Genomic DNA, 18344 nt, shown 5'->3' on the forward strand with positions numbered 1-18344 from the left:
CCTTGGGATGAGTTGCCAGGGGGCAGCTGAAGTTGCGGCAGGTTGAGCATGCCTAATGAAAACTTTATGCTCACTGGCAGGGATTGCCACTGCGCTTCCCTCCAAGGATTTAAGATCAGGCCGACATCAAGCCAATGTCAAGATCTGTGGAGCCCAAAGTCAAAAGCCTGGCAGCGAGTCTCTGCGTTTCTAGGTACACAGACAGAGAGCGTGAGAGAGATGGAGAGAATCTGCAAAAGAGATCTAAACTGGCTCTGAATAGTCACCCTCCTTCCTCACCAACAAAATTCCTCTCTGAGGCTTATTCTGCACACTGCGCTTTATCCCCATGAAAGCCATAAAATCCGGGAGATTGGCGCTTGGATCTGGAATTTTGAGTGAGAGCAAAATTACTCTCCTTAGGAATTAGGTCCAGCAGTGCAGACAGCAAGTGATACATACAGAAACAAATTTGTACAGGACAAGTAGGGGAGAGAAGACAGAGCAGCATGTTGAATGTTGGTGGGAATGTGCTCTTTGGTCCCGCAATTTGAAGAGGAAAGTGTTGGATGTTGTATGTTGGCTCGATGCTGTCTGGATAAGGCCTTTCAGCAGTAATTCAAACCAGAGAGTGAGACAGAGGATATGAAGGCACCCTTGTTGTATTTGAGATGTTAGAGCTATGATATCCCTATGTAATGAGCTCCCCTCTGATCTGCAGAACTGCAAAGGGAAGCAGCGAAGAAAGGAGTGAGGGACTGGGAAATAGAGAAGACGAGATGTTGGACGAATGGTAAGGAGGCCTTTGAGAGGTGGAAGGAAAGATGCAGTACAGTCAAACTCAGTTGAGTTTTGTGCGCTTGCCAATGGGCTGCAACTAAGTCATTTTCATTAATGATTAATCTGTCTCTTACTTTCTCAATCAATTAGTCTATTGAGCTGTAAAATGTCAGAAAACGCTGAAAAATTATGATTATCGTTTCTAAAAAAGCATCAAGGCACAACCTAAAATGTCTTGTTTTGTCCAGACCAATAGTCCACAACCCAAAGATATACAGTATACTGTGATAGAGGACTAAAGAATCCAGAAAATATTGAAATTTCTTTTCTTAAAAACTCACTCAAGACGATTATCTAACTAATCAATCGTGAAAAAAGCCCAATTATTCTCAAAGTAGGTTTTATATTATATATATAATATGTATAATATTACAGCAGAACAATTTATTCTTGACCTGTTGTTTCTATTTCCACTGCTGCTTTGATGTGAGAGGTAGAAGTGATTGTTACTTTGGTTACAGCCCAGCTCTCACTGAGGTGTGCATTTCTAGAAATTGTCTGAAGCAGTGCCCATTGCACATTGTTTTCACATGATGCACATTGGTTTGATTGGTTGCGTCTTGGGAAAATTTTTTCTGTTGTTATTCCAGGAGACTTGGAGCTCGAGGACCACCAGAAGGCTCACCAGCAAAACCATTTCCAAACAGTTTACTCAGTGGTGTTGTTTCAGCTCTAAAATTCTTTTTTGCCCCAATACAACTCTTCTGTCTGTGTGTGTGTGTGTGCATGTACCAAGTATTCCTCATGTTGTGGGGACGTAAATCTGTTTGTACAGTCATGTTGTGGGGACTCGCCTCCCTTATGGGGACAAAAGGCAAGTCCCCTTAACTTAAATCATTATTTTTAGGATGAAAATTTGGTTTAAAGGTAAGTTTAGGGTTGTGGTAAGATTACGGTTAGGGTTAGGCATGTAGTGGTTATGGTTAAGGTTAGGATAAGTCTCGAGGAAATGAATGTAAGTCAATATAATGTCCTCTGAAGTGGTGGAAACACGTTTGCATCTGTGTGCATGCGCCTGTGTGTATTTTCTGGATATAATGGTTACACTCCATTGAACAATCTGACTGTTTTGAGGAATGACATCGTTGAGCAGTGCCACAGATGTATGCCAAGAACAAGGGTTCTACCAGCTGTTTGGAGCGTGGTCCAAAAACATCAGGATAATGCCGATAAAACATTTTCCTAGTGTCATTAAGGATTGCATGTTTTTTTTTTTTTTTTTTCTCTGCCACTCCAAGAGGACTGTAAGAGGTTTAGCCAACTAAGTCTGTAGCTGTATCTAATGAGTTGGCTCTCTCCTTTCCCTCACTGTGTTTAAGCTCCAGGACTGGGTGAGCCACACAAAGAAAGTGGACTGCATGTCTTCAGGGTCCCGGTAGCGCTGCACCAGGGAGCCCCCTAGACCTCAGCGAAGGTAACTGACTCAGATTCATCCAACCTGTTCAGGGAACCACACAAATACTGTATGTTGACAATATGCAGATATAACGTATAACATGTTGTTTACATAGTGTGTTGCTGTACTACCTGCAACTGTACTAACTCATACTAAGACCTTCCTCTACCCTACCTCTACTATATCCCATTTTTAAATTACGTGCAAGGTTATTGTTGTCCACAGTCATCAGTCTACACATCATGAAATATTGCTTCTTTTACCTTTCTGTGTTTGGTTTCCCATCCGACTTGTGGGTTCACTATATTGACTTTGATGACAGGATTATTACATTTTGAAAAATGCAGAATAGTGTAAACTTGGCCTGATGTGGACAAATCTGCCAACAGACCAGAATTCATTAAGAAATATGATAATAATCCATGCTTTCTGTTGACTCTGGAAGAGCAAAGGTAAGCAGAGTTAAACCCTACCATGTGTCCTAAATTAGCCTCGACACATTGCGTTTGCAAATTATACAAATGAATAAGTCTTATTTAACGAGCTTATTTAGCTACATAACAATAATTAGATATCATTTTCCATCAAAAAGGCCATGATTAAACAAGTTGTTCCATAATATTCAGGAGGTGTCAAGATGTGTAAAGTGTGAAAATTCTTTTCAGGAATTTGTTTGGACCATTTTCTCTCAAGAAAAGCTCAAATCAAGAAAAACACTAAAAAAAACATTTGGTTTGAGGTTTTTAAGGTGATCTCACAGTCAAAAGGAAGAGAGGCCGCACACACACACACACACTCTTACACAACATGTACTGCGTCGTATTTTTATGAGGCGATATGATGCCAGACGTGCTGACACATTATCATACACATAGCCCCCACAGCAGGAAAGTTTTGCATAAGGAATTCAAAATAACAATAGACAATAAAGCCATGTGGAGAGATCCTTATTTATCTTGCTCTGACATTTACTTCAGACGGGGGAGCTCTACCAATATTATTCTTTCTCAGACACAAACACGTACACATTTACAAAGGGAAGAATTTCATATTTTTAGTCTGAACAAAGTCATCTATCTTCCCTGCGTGATGCTCTAGCTTTGTTGCAGTTCCAAGGTCTGAGTCACATTGAGAATCTCATGCACACAGGGCAACACCTTGTATACAGCATGATAGGATAGGAGAATAGCCATTTGTCCTTGTCAAACAGGACAGAACACACACAAGCAAAAACCGATGGGTAAAAGATGTAGTCAGTAAACATGCAAACACAAATGCTCGCCCACATAGTAACAAAGTGAGATAGCATTATGCAGCACAGAAAGCACCCCTGTCTAGGCCACTGTCGGGCATAAATTAGGACTGACATGTGAGTCATGCCTTATGCATGTTGTTTGACTGTAACCTGCATTAAAGAGACAAGCTATACTGTAGCACAGATCACAACATATTAACTCAGCTTGGTGTTCAGCGTTCTGGACAGGTTTGTCTTGATAGAACAACATTGGGTTAGAGAGAAAAGGGATCTGATGAATCTTCATGTCATGAAAATCAATGGTATCGGAGATAGGAGCTGGAGTTTGGATTTTGATGTTAGAAAAAAGAAAGCCAAGACTTGTTGGACCACTCCTGCCTCAAGGCTGAAAACATTGATCTCACGGAGGTTAATATTAATGTCAATGGTGCAAGTAGTTTTGTGTGATAGATAAAATCAGTATGGGTGTACTTGTCTGTCTGTCTCTGTCCACAAGTCCAGTTCTCCCTGACATGCCCGAAGCTTGTTCAGCTCTTTAACACCACCACAGACTGTAAACGGCTGCCTGACCTTCCTCGTACATCAACAATGGTTAGAGAATGACTTAGAACCTTTTTTTTTTCTTTTCATTTTTTTGAACATTTTTCCTTAGGGATTTATCTACATTTTCCAAGAAGGAGTAGCATTGTGCACTCCAGGCTCTTCTGGCAGGTTAAAAGCAGACCTGAAGCACAAGTAGAAAGATGAATTTACCCTCTGGATCCAAGCTCTCTCTGGAACCTAGCATGTAAATATATTTGTTACAGTTGTGATCAACACATGAAGACAGTTTTCTCCTGACCCAAAGCTCTTTAAAAACAAACCCACAAGCATAAAAATTCTTTGCCTTTACTAGCACTCAGATGGTGATCTGGAAGGTCTGACTTTAAAAACCTAGCTCATAACTGTCAATACCATTTTTCCTAGAATTGCTTGGGGATCTGTTAACATTCTTTCATAAGTTTATAAATCTTTGAGTAGAATCCAAAAGGAGAAAGTGGTTTTGTAATACCGCTGCCTTTACACAGCTATTACAACATGTATTTCCTTGGGAATGAGATTTTTAAAAAATTGGATAACAGCAAGAAGACAAAGATGCAAAAAACAAGAGAAAAACTAAATAATGGCCAACGGATTTTCTCTTGGCCACTGGAGTACACATTTTTGGTATGCTTAGAGCACACATTTGATGATTCGCTGTGATACCTTTTACAGTTGCCGAACTATTTTTCTTTTCCTATTCACTCCCCAAGTTTCATTACTCTCTAGAGTACTTTAGAGTGCTTTTTTGCCCTTTCATATTTTCCATATCATTCCTTCCATATTTTGTTTTCTTTAAATAAAACAGATACTTTCTATGATCGTTCCACAGTGGCTATTGAACAAAACTTTTAGTTTAATTCAGCTTATTATTCAAATTTATAGTGACACCCTTTTACTTCCGTATCTTCTTCTTTTCTGTATTGATTTTAACCAATGTTCTGACCACATCTTATCTTTAGCAGAAATCTTTGTCCTTGTCAAACAATCTTTTTAAATGGCTTTCTTTTGTGTTGACTTCCAAAGTACAAGCTTCATAACAAGGCATTTAAATGTTGCATGCAGCTTTGGTCTGCTTGTGCCATTTGAAAGTTTTAGTTAAAAGTAACAAAGTGCATATTTGAGTCCATGACAGAGTGCACAGTTTGTCAGCTCTCCATTAACGCTGTATCAGACACTGGCCAAAAGTTATCATGTTAACATCTCCTTTTTTTTAATGTCGCTCGTCCGTCATAATCCTAATACCTGCTTATATAAGTGTTCTCTAAAAATTAACTCAGCTACTTCTATATTTAATAGATATAACAGCAGTGGTTTTAATTAAAATTAAATGAAAGCTAAGCAAAGTTACAGCTTCTATTTGAATATAATATTAGTATTCCTTCTATCTCTACTGATGACATCAAATATTTATTATACTTGGAATTTATACCCCCCTCCCTCCCACATACACACACACATCCTTTTAGCTTGTGTTTACATTATACACATCTGAGCCAAACAACTATTTTGTACTGTGATTGATCAGAGATGATCTAAGATAATGGTTAAATAATCACTGGTTTGATCAAATCTGGTGAATTTAAGAGAGCAAGGAATTGAGCAAGACACGAAAATCACAAAGTTAAAATGAGGTTTTAGCAGAAATGTGCATGAAAATATAGTCAGAAAAATTCATGAAGCTACATCCAGGCAATCTGATCTTCAGTCTCTTCAGTCAGTTCTCTCTCTCTCCTCTCCTCCCCTTTTCCTCCAAAATATTCACTTTCTGACCCCTGTAACCCCAGCCAGCCAGTTTTTCCTTCCCTTGATCCTCACCTCTTTATCCCCCCTTATCTTAAAACCCCCTTCTTCTCACCTCTTCTTTTTATCTTTTCTCATTGCTCATCTGTCCATCCATCTATCCATTTTAACCAAGGTAGCAGCTGTGACTGAGTGAGTGTGTCTGAGTGTGTGAGAGTGGATATCTATATGGCCATGCTGTGTGCTGTATGCACTATATATTTGACAGACAGCAGGGACTCTCGGCACACACTGCTCTGCCTTAATGAAACTAGGAGAAATGTTTGAGCTGGACAAAAGGAAATGGCATATACCATCTATAAGCTGCCTTAGGAAAGTGTTCAGACCCGGTCAGATATTTTTGTTGTAATATATACTTGATTATAAGTTGGTTATAATCATTGTACACACAATAATATAATAATAATAAATAATGGTATGTCTTTAAACTCATGGGTTAGGTGTTTAGCACTCCTCCATGGTTGCCTGAGTTTCGTTCAGGGGCTCCACTACCTTCCCAAAGTCTAAGCTTCAGGCTAAACAACAGTTTAAGAGAATATCCAGCTAACTCAGAAGATGGTGTGTGATCATTAGGAACAGCCAAGTGAATAATAAAGACCACATTTTTATTCTGTTGGTCTCTAACCTGGTAGGTATGTATAGGATTGTCTGTCTGCGCTTACACTTTGTAACTTCTTGTCGCTGTTGTCACCCTGAACCTTTCTGATCTTTTAGAGCACACCCAGGTGATGTAGAGACTACAGTTGCCACAAGAGCAACAGCCTGTTGACCTGCAGGCCCGCCTAAAGGCCTGTGGACCTGGACAGCACCGCCAGAGACTCAACCTGCCAATCTTTTTACAGGTGGGTTGTGAAGATATCTGAAATAGTGATATGGTAGCATTATAAAAACAAAGTAATTTGAAGTGTGAATGATCACAATGTGGCTGTAAGGCATTGTTCGCCAGCCACAATCAATACTCAAGAGGAGGACAAAGAGGAGTTGGTTTGTAGTTGGATAAAGGGCAGTCAAGGTCTGCCCCATTTTACTCTCTTACAAAGGTCGCCAAAAAAAATGCTTACTTCCTTTGCCTGAATTTGGCTGGTACAAGCAGGGTATCCTTTGCAGCTCTCAGCATTCACACTGGTCAAAGCCCAAATGTAGCATTCAGGGGTTCCTCATCATCTCGTAATATTGAACAATATCACATGTCTATTTTATGTTTTTATCATCAATCAATGGTTGAGCTTGTTAGCAGGTCGGACTTAGCAGCTCATACTTTAAACCGGGGGATCATGGAATCAATTTACACCTGGTATTTGCACTTTGTCAGTTGTTTTAGGGCAACTTCCTGACAATAAACCTGAACATTTTTGACTTCACAAATTAAAAAGGAGGGCATTGTTAATTTTGGTCTCTGTGAGGCTAGATGATCTAATTTGGGAAGGACAAGCATGCTCAGTCTTGGCTTCAGGTCATTTAAAGGACACATCTTTGTGAGCATACAGCCCATGAATTGGGACACAGCTTGTGAGTCCTGAAATTTAGCAAGAAAGTGTGACAGTACTAGCACACAGGTCTGGTTTTGAAAAGGTTTTCTTATTTAAAGCAATAAAACCAACTCACACCTTTTCTTCATGTGGTATAAATACCATGGTGGTAGCGTGCTATGTGACAAAATGATAACTGAAATTGCTGAAAACATACCGTACTACTAACACAGCACATAAATAGTACACCACAAACCACCTACTGGGTTTGCATTTTTATTATGAATAATATACACATTATTTAGTGCAAAAAATAGAGATTTTAGGTGGTGAAAGTAATTTCACAGCATGCAGTTTATCAGAATCTAAATGTGCAGGTAAACTCTAAAATGTCAACTCCACTGTCATCCATTCATTATTCCCTGCTGTGTGTTGAACACCTGTAGTGCGAGTTTACATTTTAAAAGGTGGAGAGTGATACAAATTTGGATTAAAAAAACAACACTCACAGCATTTGTATGCAAGGCAGTTCATGGCAAGCAGTTAAGCAGTCAACATGAATGAAGACGTAGATGTTTGAAGGATGAACAGAATAGAATTTGGAGGCACTTAGATCTCTGCCGGCATTCACACTTAATCACAGCTCACCAGTCTCAGCTGTGGTGAGTTGGTATAGATCTAAGAATTTCAGCGTTAAGACATTACAATGATTTTATGCTGACTCCATAGGTCTGCTACTATAAAAGAGCTGTCTGATAGTTTTGAACAGCACTTTGATGCACGCAGTAGCCTAAATGGTTCAAAGAGGAGGAGAGAAAGTGAGAGTTGGTGATGTGAAGTAAAGAAATGATGAGTTAGGCACAGAGGTAAGAGGGAGGCTAAAGCAAAGACCGTCGTCCCTGTGACCTCAGTAGAATCTATACACCAAAGTCCAGTCACACAATCTCTGCAAACATCAGGCTGCACTCCACACACACACACACACACACACACACACACATGCATATACACATACTGTACTTGACATCTACAGTGCAAGTATGCATTATTGCCTTATGGATTTGTCAAAGACATTGATATGTAAATCACTGTAGTGTCAACACTATTCTGTGTGTGTGTGTACACACAGTAGCCTGTCTCAGCACTTTGGGTTTCACCCCTATGTCGATAATACTTCTCTATGGATAAAACTAATCTGATTTCTTCCATTGCACAAATGAAGTTTGCAATGTATCGCTCCTTGTTGTGCTTTGTGATATTGATGCTGTTATACACGATTGCAGGATAGTACAGGTGGTTCTGTTTATTGCTTGGTTCCTTTTTAAATGAGGTTTCTTAAATTTTTATCAACAAATTCAAAAAGTAAGTACAAAGTAAGACACCAAGCTTTTTTTTACATGCCCCAGACAGTCTGTGGCACTGATAAAAAGTCAAAACATCTAAACTCTGGATCTTAAAATGCCGTAAGAACCAAGATTTAATTCGATTTTAGTTAATGACTTCTTAAAAAGGTTACTTGCCTTTCAGACCTATTGTATATCCTGATTGTTTAGATTTTTGTGTTGTACAATACATATTTTTTTATGTATTGTACATTGAAATATAATCTTCCACCTCTGCCTTTCTGTGTCTCTGGTTCACAGAAAAAGGCCAACACCGTTCAACAGGAAGAGACGGTATTGAACATCCAGTTTATCATGCTGCACTATTCACCACTCAAGTCCTCATAACACCTGCCTCAAAGAACTTAATGCCAAGAGGTAGGGAGTGGAATAAAATTAGTCTTTGAGCTTTTTCAGTAAATAATATTGTTGAACTTTTGCAGGTGAGAAGGTAATCAAGAAAAAATTAGGTATTTTCCTGATTCTGCCATTGCAGCATCTTCTGTTGGTTTTTCTTCCAAAACAATATATATCAAGCAGCTTTTGCCTGTTGACTGATTTTATATGAAGTGAGAATATAGTATCTGCTGACCTAGAAGTGTCTATATAGTGAGCAGGGAAAGTATTTATTGCTATATAAATTTACTGGCTACTGACAGTGAAATAGAGGCAAGACTTTCATTCTGGCCTGAGAAGAATGAAGAGGAGTTTGATCTTGGTGCTTTTCTGTCAACTGTGTTGTTGTAGTACACACTAGAAGATAATCTCTAATCTTCACTATTTGAAAGCAAGAGGCAGACCACACATATTTATTTTTTGTTTGTGTTGTCAATCAGGGAGTTGATAAGCTTTCATTTGTAATGAGAAGACAAGTTAAGTATCTGATTGGTATCCTGTTTACTTAAATTGAAGATCTTTCGACATATGCTGGTATTTTCTAATGACACTCGCTGGAACCCTTTCTGGACGTATCTAAAATGACCAAACTGGAGAGTGTCACTGTGTCTGGGCCATGTCACATCTTAAAAAGCTCAGCTGTCTGATGCAGGCAGGCAAATCACTCCATGTTATTTGAGTGTGAGCCACCTCCCCAGACACTGGTGGAGCTTCCTGAGAGCCTGAAGCTCTTGGAGACTCTCCAGGGAGATTTGGCCAAGACAGAGGCTCAGATTCCTCTCATCCATGAACAGTTTGCTATCCTGGACAAATATGAGATCCCAGTGGAAGAGGCTGTGAGTATCTCAATGATAAATTAAAAAAATGTGAACACGTATTCAGCAAATAATGCATAATGGGATGTTTATATAGATATAGATGTAGATTAGATATTGACCACATTTTCTGTTAACATCGACATGATGACTTCTAAACATTCACAGTGAGAGCAGGTGCCTTCCGTCGCTATGTTATACTTACAGAGTGCAAATTAAAATGCCTGTCATACTTTGTGCTACTGATCGTAATAATTGTGCAGGGATGCAGGGAAAGAAATTACTCACTTGCTCCTAAAAAGAGAGATGTGACCCAGTAACAAGAATTTGTTCTATTAACATAACATCATTTCGCCTTCATGTTAATCTGTAACGAGCTTTTGAAAGACTTTCTGACCCCACTGAAGTGAAATATGAAATCTATTTATACTTTCACCAAAACACCAGTGGAAGTCAGTGGTATACATTCACATGAATATGCACACCAAGAAGAAGATCATCCTCATCCATATTCCAGTTCGACTCGCTTCCCCACCGGTGCAGGACTTTCACCGGGTGCCGCTGTGGGTGTGGTTCCAGCAGGTGTTGGCTGACAGCTACTTCATACCAAAGAATACAAGAAGCACAAGAACATCCTCATTTTGAGTACTCACTAACATACTCTCACAGATACATGTAATGCATACTGTCTTATCCCCAAAAGTGTTTGTACATTGTTGTAGTTTCTGTTTGCACTTTGTATAGTATTCATGGGTATGTTTTTGGTTTTTTGCATCTGTGTGCATGTAGAATGTTTGCATTTGTATTAAATTGTTAGGGTTGTTGCATGCTAAGCAACATTAGAATGAAAACGTTAAGCCAAGTTAGCCAAGACTGACTAATGTTCATCTGCAGTCCTTTGCCAGAATGTTAAATCAGCTATTTCTGCTATATGCAATGAGTCTGACATGTTAATTGCATTAGAGACATCTTATTTACAGTATACATTGCAGATAAAAGACAAATTCAACAAAGCAAAGCCAGAAAGCCTTCATTAAATGAACCCAGGCTTATCTGCGAGTGTGTATGTGTGTCGTTCTCCACAACTTCGCTTCGGCAAACAGGACTTTTTGTAATGTTTTTTTGAGCAATGGCTTTATGTTTTGCATGTGTGTATGTGGTGTGTGTTTGTATGTGTGTGTGTGTGTGTGTGTGTGTGTGTGTGTAATGTGTACACTTGCACGCTTTGTATCTGTCCATCTGTCCCATCCCCCAAAGACCAGATGACTCAGCTGGGTGTCTATCTGCATGTCTGACATGATGCAAGGCCTCAGCCTTGACTGGCCCGGTGGGTGGTCACGTCCTTGCATGGCAGAGCAGCAGGCTGAGGCATCTCTCTCAACCTCCAGCCCTCTACTCCTCCACTCCCTCCCTTCATGCTTTATCTCCTCATACTGTCCCTCTGTTTTACAGTGTTTTCCTCCAACTGTCAAGTGGATTAACACAGATAGGCAGAACTAACAAGTATTACACATATGGTGAAATACTATCACATTTTCTTATGAGAATCGGAAAATGCAAGTCACTACTGTCACAACATATTTAACTCATGCGTTCCACGTTATATGCTGATAAATGTCACAGATTTTCACAGTTTTTCTTTAGAACTGGATTTATAATTTATTTCTACGATATACTGCAATTGCCTTATACATACAGCGTATCTACTTAAGTGGGAAAGTGCTACCAATACTGATGCCAGCGTCTTACTGCTGTTCTGGCTGTCTCTCCTGCTCTCTTCTCCTCTGTCCCTACTGAGACATTACTGATCTATACGAGGCCTCATCAGAACCAATAGCCTGTATCTAATCTGTTCCTGCTCCTGATGATTTCTCACTACACGGTTGCTCCCTTCCACAGTATAAGTGACGGCTCTGACTTGAAGACACACCATGACTGATCCCCCTGTCCCGTCATCATTCCTCACTCCCTCTCTTGCCTCCTTCTTTTTGCTCCTCTTGTTTCTCTTCTGTTTTCCGGTGACTCCAGTCACTCCTCTTTCCCTTGCCTCCTCCAAGCTCCTTTCCCCCCCTTCCTTGCTCACCTCAGTTTACCTTGTTTCTCCTGTCTCCCTTCCCTATCCTCATACCCAACTTGTTTTGTGAACAGCTGATGTTTACTTTATGTCGGCCTCATCATCCATTCTGACTGGGCCTCTGCTGGGAGGATTTGCTCTTCTCCTTCGCGTTTTATTTGTTCCCCTATTTGCTGTTTCCATTAAAGATGAAATTGAAATCTCCTGTGCTAACACACACACACACACACACAGGCGCACACAAACGCGCACGCACACAGGCATCGCATCACACACGCCACACGCGTCGACAAAGAAAACAAAGGCAAAGATGAAAGAGCACAAATCTCTCGTCCTACTTTTGCTTTACCTTCTTCTCATCCTTTCGCTCCACTTCCTCACTCTCTCTCCTCGCCTCCACCTCCTCGCCTTCCTCTTAAGTTCATGCAAGTGCGGCGGGAGACAGTGTGATCCACGTTTTGTTTTTGTGTCGTATTTTGTTTTCTCCTTCATCAATAAAGAACTGACTTTTCCCCTTTCTCCATCTGGAACTTTTAAACACGTTTAAAACCTCCTTTATTAAGTTTTTCAACATATTCAACACCTTTTACTTCTCTGCTCAGTTCCCTCTTTTTCTGTGACAAAAATTCAGAACTAAGAAGAGACAAACTACTCCACTTACTTGAAGAGCACATCTTTCTCCTCATATTCTTTTCCCACTGCTGCTCCTGCTTATGCTGCCAATCCCGAGCTCCTTGAAGGCTGCCACCTCTCTGTCCATGGCGCGACTTCCGAACCCCATTAGGGCAGGATGTAGGGAGTGTTTGGAGCATTGCAGAGAAAAACAAAGGCAGTCTTCGGCAGGTTAATGAGGCCAGGAGGCAGCTTTGTGCCGAGCTTCATCAGTATTCAACAGAGACCTCACTCTCTCGCTCTCCCAATAATATCCCAGTCATTTGGGTCAGCCACATCACTGTGCCTCTGTGAAGGGCGCCCACACACACACAAACAGACAGAGAGAGAGTTCTTTGACAGTTTAATAGAAATACAGTTTCATCAAGTGTTCACCCCCTCATTTTCTCTAATCATTAGCCATGTCCCACACTGTCTCCCTTTGTCTTCTTTTCATTTTCCTCTCTCTATCCATCTCTTTCACCCCGATCAACCCCCCTCTCCCTGATTCTCTGCTACTCTTCCTACCATTCTACTCCCCACATGCAGCTCCTTCAATTAAGATAAAGTGGCTAATCATATATGAATTACATTAACATTTCTAATAGCTACTGCAAGTTATTGGTTCCTCATTAGGACCCCACTCACTTCAGCATAAGCCGGTTTTCCAGCAACAGCAAGAACAGCAAAGTGCAGTAAAAGGCCTAAGTGAAAGCAGATACGGCCTGTGTGTGTGTGTAACACTGGGGCCTGGGGAGGCAGCACCTCAACACTGAGAGGGTTGTGTGTAGTGACCGTGCACCCAGACTATGAGTAGATGGGAGGCGAGGGAAGGCTGTGAAGATCAAATATCCCATAAATCAAAGCTGTCGCACAAGTGAGAAGGGCCATGGGAGCCCTCGGTTTGAGCGTTGCGCTCCTGGCCGAGCAGAGGACCAAGGAGGATACCTGGGCCCCCAGCCAGCTCCTACTGTACCCTCTTCCTTTTTTTTTTTACTCCTTTTACTTTCCTCACATCACAGCTGCCCTTTTCTCCTTCAATCTCTTCCTCCACTTTTCCTCCCGTACCCCACAACTTCTCCGCCACGCTCCTCCATTTATTATTTCACCCGTTTTCCCTTTCATCTCCCCTTCTCCTTCCACTCCTTTACTCCCACCAAATAACTAACTCTCATCACTCTCATCACTCCTTTTTTTCCCCTTCTCTCCCTCAACCCCCTTACACAATGACAACATTGCTGCCATTTAAACTAAACATCACATAGATAACCATCTCCACTCGCAATGTTCCAGCTCCTCCACTGTCTAATTATGTCGCAACTCTCACTTGTCACAGAGGTCTTAAATTAGCGTCTCGGCTTAATGTCGCAAGCACATGTAACGTGTCAGATCAGTTGGGGTGTGTTTGTGTGTGTGTGTGTGTGTGCACAGAGGAAGGGAGTGACTTCATTAAGATGAGGAATGATAGTAGATATTTTTGCAACATCCATTTCTCCTCTCTACTATTATGTGCGTCTATTTGTATGTTTTCACAATACATGCAGAACTATGTGTGTATTCTTGCTGACTCTTTTGCACTACATCTGTGTTTGGTGATGTTTTTACGTGTGTGTATGTGCACCTGCTTACAGTACATGTGTTGCATGTGCATCTTCAGGTCCATTGGAGGCTCTGAAACAGGAGGAGAGCACCGTCCTTCACAGCCTGGGCTTCTTTAAGATCGAACTGCCCTCCCTCACAAACAATGGGGATGCTGGATAAGGTCTGACGCACCACCAAGCTCATAGTTCTAACACTATGCTGTTGTCCTGACATGACGTGACCTTGCTAACACTCAGACCTCCAACAGAACAAGCAGTTAATCCGCAGAAGGAAAGTGTGCCAAGTGTGTGAATCAGGTAAGCAGGGGAAATATTTTTTTTAATTTTTAAAAATTTTTTCCCTTTGCTTTGTTCTTCACTTTTTTCCCTGGGCTTTAGTTTCCACAGTAACTCCAGACTGTGGGTATAATTAGTGTAATTGAACAAATGTCATCAACAGACAGTCCAACTGTGTTTTCTTCCTTTGCTTTATAGAAGCTTCACCCTGCTTATCACATGAGCTTCACATCAGCTCTACATGTCCCAGCACAGAGCTACTTTCATGAAAATATCTATTATCAAATTTCTGGCACATTACAATCAAACATTTGCTGCCTTTCTTCTCAGATAACAGATTCCAGCCTGACCCTTATGAAGTGTAGAGGAATGGCTGGTTTAGACTCGATGGTTTCTGAAAGACTGTAAAGTACTGTAAACTGTTTAGTAGTGCAGCTAATTAAGGATTAGGTTGTCCCTTTGATCGTCAAGATGTTTGATTAGTCCTCAAACCAAGGCTATAATAGCAATCAAGTGACATTTCCCATTTTTTACAACAGGAAAGTAGTTCTTGATGGTTCGTCCTCTTGTTTTTTCTACATTCATTTCATTTTTTTACATTCTGGTGAGCCAATTTTAGCCTGTTGTCCCTCCCACATGTTTTACCTGGCTGCATTTTGTGTGAGCTCTCCTCATGTTATTGTGTTATGCACAATATGACAGAAGACGTAGATGTGTGTTTGAGTTTTAGTCCAGCTTTGTTGATCAGCTCAGCTGCATGCTGAGTTTCCATTCATTGTGCAGTGTAGCATAGCGGTGAGTTTGTGGCTTAACAATGACCGCATAAATGTATTAGCCATGGGTTTTGAGGGAATTGTTTTGTGTTTGCAATGCTGGCCTTGTAACAGACCAAAATGTAATGCAAAAATCATTTTATCATTGAGCTTTTGTATGTACACATGTGTTTTGTATGTGCAGATATTGCATTAGAATGCCAACTGGAACATCTGGGCAGGCTGCCAGTTTGCTATGCTGCAGACTGTTAGCACAGCACAGGACTCCACAAACTCCAGAGACAACTCAAGGTTAGTTTTGCCACAAAGAGTTCATTAAATAGCTGCAGATTTGGGCTTGTTGCTACAGTGTGATAGTCACAATTTAGCTATAATATATTACCTGGGTCAGTTCCAGTTTTGTTTTATGCAAATAAAACCTAAATGCCAAAATAATTCATTTGCTCAGCGCAGTACAATCTAAAACCCATACTTTGATCATGGTCTCTGTAGAAAGAACAAAGAATTACACTTTGTGTTTATAATGGATACAAAAGTTTGCAGACTCAAGGGGACATCATTAGAGGTATTTTTAGTTTTACACCCACAAACTGTTTAAAATGCATTTTGCAATGACAGCTAAAACATTTACGACCTTACATCAAGATGCACAACATTTGGTGCTACATTAAACATTATAAAACAGTCCACACACACATACTTCCCCCAAAATATACCCCTCAGCAGCTCTAACATGTACATCACATAACAGTGAGGACCTGATCCTCTGTCTGGTGGCAGGAGAAGGAGAGGGGACATGCGAGATAAGAACTGATTGGAACTAATCAGTTGAGTTTATTTCTTAACTCAATAGGACAATCCTCTCTTATAAACATTGCCTTAGATGTTCAGAAAATTACCCATTTTAATTTCCTCACTTCAAAGCCTGAGTTTGATTCTTCTGTACAGAGCCACACCATGACTTTTAGTGATGTTATTAAGGGATCATAATGATGCTGATCTGGCAAATGACAAAGTCCCATAGAATAAGCTCATTACAGTGTTAAGTCCAGTCTGCTCTCCTTGAAGTTTGCTCTGCTGACTTCCTGCCAGTCTTGTTTGCCCTCGTCATTGTCTGTAGCAGAGGACTATCCAGACCTTTGCCGCGCTCTGTCCTCTCTCTGGGAAAGTGGCGCCACATTGGAATGCATACACACTGCCTCCAAAGAAGGCCTCCCACTTTTTCAGTACCAGCATCCCTGTCCTGACTCATCTTGTCCATTTTGTCAGAATTGGCACTGGCATTGCCAAAAATACGGTTCAGCCAGGCTCAGCATGACTTGTTTTGACAAGAAGCCAAAGGCAAGAAAATATGAGTGGTCAACGGTGATGGGCCTTATCATCAGTGATGTAACTTTCTGAAAGAGTCTTCCTCAGCTCACTGCACTCAGGGAATAAATGAAAATAAGCAGAGGATCACATCTGAAGCTGCACCATGAAACGACAAGAGTAGAAAAAAGAGAAGAAGGCAAAAAAAGGGGGGATTGAGAATACATATTCCTTTTACTTTGTGTGTCCTCTGGTTGTTATGGTAGTCGGTGAGGGTAATGAAAGTGAAAGAGACACATTAAGGAAGATGGCAAGGAGTCATGTCTGTATTAAACATGGGTGTATTCGCCTTGTGGTTAATGTCAAGTGTGGCTAAGGTACCTGGGTCTCCAAGGGGTTGCCGAGTGAGAACACTGTTGCTGTGATTAAAACAATGAAGAACAGCCAGAGGGTGATAGTTGGCACAGATTCTGCTCTGTCTCCTCCTCCTCTATTTCACCCTCCATCCCTCTCCTCTCAGTGCCAGCTGTCAGTTATTTCAGTCAGTGTGCTAATGATGCTCCCTCACAGAGCTCAGAGCACAGTGATACATCTGTCACGCTATCTCTCTATTCATATGTAAGCAGTCCACAAAGGGCCTAGTTTTATGTACTTTGGTGTTTTACGCAGAATAAGCAATTCATGATCCATAAACATTCACCTATTAATACATTACTGTTGCCTCAGTGGCATTCTGTGGTCATTAATACTACTTTCACACGCATTCCCAATGTCTGACAGGGTATTGAACCCATATTCAACTCACATTTGATCCATTCCTACCAGACTGCTGACACAGGTGAATCCTTGGTTGTCGCTCTCCACACAAGATCCAGAACTGCTATTTCAATCCCATATACATCACTTCTACACAGAGTCATCTTGGACCTAATACTGTTCATTTTGTAAACGGTGTTGCCGCTCTCACGTCTTTAAAAGTTATTGCTACATCATTTACACTGGAGATAAAACATGCCAAATAGTCTGTCACATGTCTATTATAGTTCTTTTCTTGGATGTTATCAAACCTGTGCAAAGGTGCAAATAATGTGTGTTCATAGTTTAGCAGTGTCTAATGAACAATGCAGGTCTGAGTGTTAAAATCACCACACCTTACCTGCAAGTTTTCTCACAAATCTTCCAACAGCTGTCTCATCCATTTTTGTCTGCAATTTACACTCTTGCTTCCACGCTATTAATTTATCAGTATTTTAAATGGCGTTATGTACATGTCATGATGTAACATTCACTCGCCTGTTTGTTTTGTGTACAGTTAGCTGGGAGTTTCTAACATTACCTGGCAAAATCAAGTAGCAACTTAATACCTGTGCTCTATAAAGGAACTGACGCCTGGTGATCAACCACTGAGCCAGACAAATAAACAAATAATTTAGAATAATTTAGGAGTGAACCAGATACCAACATAGTCAAAATCACTCAAATGTGCAATGAACAGAAGTTAAAAGCCTAAATTTAAAGCACACTCTAATGAAAGCTCATTTGTGGTAAATAGTGTTTTTACCCATTCATGTGTGAAATGATCATTACAATAAAATGTTTCAGCACCACTTTGATTCTATTAAATTAACAATGGGTTTTATATATGATTTCAATAATGGCTTGTGGACCTACACAGTACCTTTACTTCTTACTCTTTTGTTCTCTTTTTGTGTACTTTGAGACTAACCACACATCCACTGCCACTTCC

General features: G+C 40.6%; 1 protein-coding gene across 7 annotated transcripts in view; it reads left to right on the top strand.

Annotated features, from left to right (window-relative positions):
- LOC121888825 overlaps window positions 1-18344 on the top strand; it is a 149165-nt gene that overhangs the window by 41371 nt on the left and 89450 nt on the right. For all 7 annotated transcript variants that reach the window (XR_006093316.1, XR_006093317.1, XR_006093318.1 and 4 more), the window contains exons 9-15: window positions 701-772; window positions 2139-2233; window positions 6567-6694; window positions 8965-10589; window positions 14297-14401; window positions 14489-14537; window positions 15474-15580. The gene's annotated coding sequence lies outside the window, so the exon portion shown is untranslated. The remainder of the gene's footprint in view (window positions 1-700; window positions 773-2138; window positions 2234-6566; window positions 6695-8964; window positions 10590-14296; window positions 14402-14488; window positions 14538-15473; window positions 15581-18344) is intronic.

The sequence above is a fragment of the Thunnus maccoyii genome, chromosome 22 (assembly GCF_910596095.1).
Source record: "Thunnus maccoyii chromosome 22, fThuMac1.1, whole genome shotgun sequence".
NCBI classification, from domain to species: Eukaryota; Metazoa; Chordata; class Actinopteri; order Scombriformes; family Scombridae; genus Thunnus; species Thunnus maccoyii.